The sequence below is a fragment of the Penaeus vannamei genome, chromosome 24 (assembly GCF_042767895.1).
Source record: "Penaeus vannamei isolate JL-2024 chromosome 24, ASM4276789v1, whole genome shotgun sequence".
Lineage (NCBI taxonomy): Eukaryota > Metazoa > Arthropoda > Malacostraca > Decapoda > Penaeidae > Penaeus > Penaeus vannamei.
Window position 1 is genome coordinate 22,273,078 of NC_091572.1, and position 5,000 is coordinate 22,278,077.

General features: G+C 47.5%; 1 protein-coding gene across 2 annotated transcripts in view; it reads right to left on the bottom strand.

Annotated features, from left to right (window-relative positions):
- Fas3 (fasciclin 3) overlaps positions 1 to 5,000 on the bottom strand; it is a 671,991-nt gene that overhangs the window by 49,126 nt on the left and 617,865 nt on the right. The gene's annotated exons all lie outside the window — the stretch shown is intronic.

Consider the following 5,000-nt stretch of genomic DNA (forward strand, 5'->3'; position numbering starts at 1 on the left):
AGCGTGGCCCGAGAGCACCCACGCGTCGTCCGGCGCCGCCATGCACGCGCGCATGACTCACCAATCATGCCAAAATTTAAGGTCGAGAAGATGATAAAAGAATCCCACAAGGAAATGATCCTCGAGCATTAACGCTTTTAAATTACTGGCGCGTATAGGGAGGGACAAGGCTCAGGGTCGCCGAACGCCGTCCAGTGTGGCCCCGCGGCGCGTGTCCCGAGCGGTGCGCGTGGCGAAGATGCTCCGAAACCGCATGCAGCGCGTTGCCGAGGAACCGTGTTTGTTGCAAAACCTGAATACTTATGCAAGAGCCTGACATGTGGACGGCTGCCAGACCTGGTTCAAGATCCGTGTTACAGTGTCACCCAAGCCTGTTATTGTCTCGTGTGATATTACAACCATGTGTCTTGCCCCCCCCCCCCCCCCCGCCCCCACCCCTCTGGCCTCCGCGGCGCACTTGTTACACCGGCCACTCCTCTCTCGCCCGTCTTTCCCTCATTATCTCTTAACCGCACAATATCCTTATAAGGACTCGCGGCCGCTGTGCGTTAATCATCGGATGGGGTTCGCGTCCCTCGCCCTCCCGCTCGCAATGGGGAGGTCCTTCTCCGGAGAGCTTCCTGCCGTGAAACTGACGATTAAGGGAACTTTTCGCCATGTCATTTCTTCAAAAGAAGAAATGACATGGCTGAAGATAATTACTTATTGAAACTGCTAAACGCTGAGTCGTAACTGGATAAGCACACACACACACACACACACACACACACACACACACACACACACACACACACACACACACACACACACACACACACACACAAATACGCAAGCATGCAAACACACACAAATACGCAAGCATGCAAACACACAAACACAAACAAACAAATACACGCACACAAATACGCACGCATGCACACACACACACACACACACACACACAAACACGAACGCACACGCATACACACACAAACAAATACACAATACAAACACACCGTATGCTCACACAAACAAACAAACAAAAAACACACAAACACGCACGCACGCACGCAAAAAAATCACGCACACACACTTGCGCGCAGGCAGAAAGGCAAGCAAAAAGACAACACGAATATTTAGTAAAGCGAAACAAAAAGCATTCGCAAAATGGAGGCAAGTGATGTCGATTAAATCAGGAAAGTGCTGCTGCTCGATTGACACAGCGAATGAATCTCGGGCCCGGGAATTGCAGAAAGCCTTTTATGCGAAAAGTATATTGCCCGGCGCTACTCAAACACGCCGACATTTCCCAGGAGGTTAAGGCGCCTTGTTTCTTTCCTCGGGACATGATTACAGCCGAGTCGAGAAGGAACAGCCACGCCGTTTATACAGCTACGGGTCGGGCACATTTCTTTCTAATGGGTCTTGGGAACATGCACGATATATATTTCTTCTTGGACTTTTCCTCTTTTTTTCTTCTCTCTTCTCTCCTTTCTCCCCTTTCCTCGCCCATCCCAGGGTCTCTCTTCTCCCGTTTTACACTCTCCCTTCTCCACTTTCTTTTCCTCTCTTTTTCTTTCACCTTTTCTACCTTCTTTTCTTCTCTCTTTCCCTCACTCACTCGAGCCCATCTTCAATCCGCTCATCCTTCTAACTTTCCCTCCTTTTTCCCTCCCTCCTTCTTTCCCTCTGCCTCCCTTTTTCCCCGTAACGGAATGGCAAAGACCAACACCGAGCGGGGGTTTGGCTGGCAATGCCACGACAGCCACCGGGAGCGCCTCGCCCCTTCATTACGTCAGGCCACAAACCCCGTCATTTCGATCTTTACCGCCCGATGGCACCAACCGCCCATCACGTTAAACGCCGCCCTCGCAACGCTGTTCACTTTCAAGTCCCCTTCCTGCCTCAGGCCGACCTAGCGCCGCCCGTCCCCGGCTGACTCATGGGGCGCTTTCATGTCGCAAATGAGATCACACTCCCCGTCCTCAGCCTCATAATCCCAGCACCACCAGGCCGAAAACACTGTAATTACAACGCACAGGCAACGATACCACGTTCGCTTCCATTTATGCAAATGCAAATCATAATTCTTGCAACTCGCCGTGGTGCGACGCGAATTGACAATCTCCAGCTAGTAAAAGGGGCAGCGCGCACCCCCTCTGTCCCTCTCTATTCTTATCCCCGCCAGCAACGGGAACTTAAAGTTGACAGTAAGAAGCTTTTTGGAATGAAAATCTCTACTTTTTAAAGACTTTTCGAAAGTAATTAAGTTCTTCTTTATGAGCATGTGCCCTTTGTCTTTTAATGAAACCCGTCCGGTTGGTCTTTTTCTGTCATTTCGAGATGGGGAAAATGATGTTTCATACAAACATTTTGTAAACTGTCTTGGATTTGTCCTGGAAAATGCAGGATATGCTGAATGTATGCAAAGAATGAACATGCACAAGTAATGAGAAAGTGGAGTGAATGAACGCGGGAGCACACACACACACACTGCAGTGAAATCAGCGTTGCTGAAAATGGCACATATCTAGTTCAAAGGTCAAAGGTCGAGATACGCTTTGCCCCCACAGTGTACACCTTGGGCAACGGGCGCGTAACTGTTGCACTGCACCTGTTAGGTGGGTGACAACTGTTCATTTGATAGTAAAACATCATATATAAACAATATATATTCAGTATCTGGGGCGAACTGATTAACATCCTTGCGTCACACTGCTGTAATCATTACAACATCATTTTGCTTCTGCGTGAAACAAACCCCAAGTATAATTTTCTCTGTCATTCACCTGCACTGACAGCCATTTTCCAATTATTTCCACTATTATTTTCGTGACAAACATTTTTCTTTTACCAAGTCGCGTGTCTTCGTCTTCCCTATAATGCATCTCTGACGGTTTACTTACGAGAGCCATTGTTATACGGTCGCATTCATCGCCGAGGAATCTCGTCCTTGCCGACAGTATCCCCACCACAGGAAATGGCGAAACAAAAAGCTGTCGACAATCGGAGGAAATAGAAATCTTTCACTTTTCCCTGTTGTTCTCCTAAATTATCTTCTCGTCATCTGCTTTTCTTTAGAAGTTAAGGTTTTTCTTGCGGGCGATGACTGGTTGCGGTGAACTCGGCCGCCGCAGCCGTCGCCACAAAGCCTCGCCACGCCAAGGCACGCCAAGGCACGCCGAGGCACGCCGCGGCGCCGAGGCGTAAGAGCAGTTAAGCCTGCATCGACCGTGGATCATCATCTCGGGCGGATGCCATCAGCGAATCGCTTCATAGAATCTTCAAATGCAATGCCCTTTTGCAATATAATTAAGCAAAACACGAACATTTGCATGGCGTATTAAACCAAGAAAGGCCTCGAGCGGTGTTGGAGGTGGGGTGTATGTATATGTATATGTATATGTATATGTATATGTATATGTATATGTATATGTATATGTATATGTATATGTATATGTATATATATATATATATATATATATATATATATATATATATATATATATATATATATATATATACACACACACACACACACACACACACACACACACACACACATATATATATATATATATATATATATATATATATATATATATATATATACATATATATATATACATATATATATATATATATATATATATATATATATATATATATATATATATAGAGAGAGAGAGAGAGAGAGAGAGAGAGAGAGAGAGAGAGAGAGAGAGAACGACGAGACGAGCAACGTCGACCTCGGACATCGTCCTCCACTCCAGCTCATCCACCTGAGGTCGAGGACACCCGGCCTGTTCAAGCAATCGCTCGGGAGGGTAAGGGACTTCTCAGGAAATCCGCAAAATTGCAGCCCAGGGAACCACATCGAAATTGCCATGAGAACCAACGCGCTTTATTACCGGCCACCTCGCCCGGGGTTGTCCTTCACTACGACCAGTCCCTTGCCCCCCCCCCCCGTTTAGGACGACACGAGCCACAGCAAATGCCTGCAAAATCGTAGAAAAATTATATCGTGACCAGTAGAATTGCTGGCAAACACACTCTGTACCACGTCCAGTTTTCATAATCCTGACCAAGAAGTGATGAGTAAACATACGGCACAGATAACCTTTAACCGCAATTTATAGCCTATTCAAGTCAGATGTATTTCCAAAGTGAAATTCTCTTCCACACCTAATCTTGTAAAAAAAAACTCGCACTGAACATGAAAAAACTACATTGCGACCTGCAAATAACACCACTCGACAGGAACTACTTCAGGGACTCGTGAAGTCGGGGTCGACGGAAGGAGCGAGCGATGACTGCACCAACGCGCTCCTTGGAAAATTCTCATGAGAACCGACTCGCAATCACCGCCATGCGTCGACACTCCAGATTCAAACATTGCAAATCGTTAATTCTTATGGGTTCGATACCTGCAATTCATGGCGTGTTTCTAACAGCTTTCCTGAGGAATGTGTTTTTTCCTTTGGGATTTAAGGGGCATCAAACAGGTTGCCGTTCTGCTGTCTGGCAAAGAAATAAACCTCAAATGACGTCGTGACGGTCAAACCACACCAGCCTAGTCACTCTTTCTCAATGTCGCCGTGATTTCAGCAACGTAATCCACGCTCATAACGCCTTTTCTGCTTCCTGGTTGCGATATATGAGCCCCATCGCAGCACCTTCTTACCCCCACAGCTTTCCGTACAGCATGGCAGTCTCTCTCCGCCCAGACGGCCATGTACACCATATCGCACACGTACATATCATTCCTACCACGACGACTCCGCATTGCACTTTCTCTCTCTTCCCCAAAAGACAAAACAGAGCGTGAGCCACAAAGAACCCGAGGCGAGGAACAAAGAGTGAAGGACAAGATGATCTGCACATGGCAAAGTTTCCGGCCCAAATTACATTACGATGCTCCCCTCAGGCGATCCTGCCGTGAGTCACACTCTGTACCTGGACCGCACTCCCAGTCCACGCTCGCCGCACCACGCTGGGACGCCCGCTCGCTCGCTCGCGCG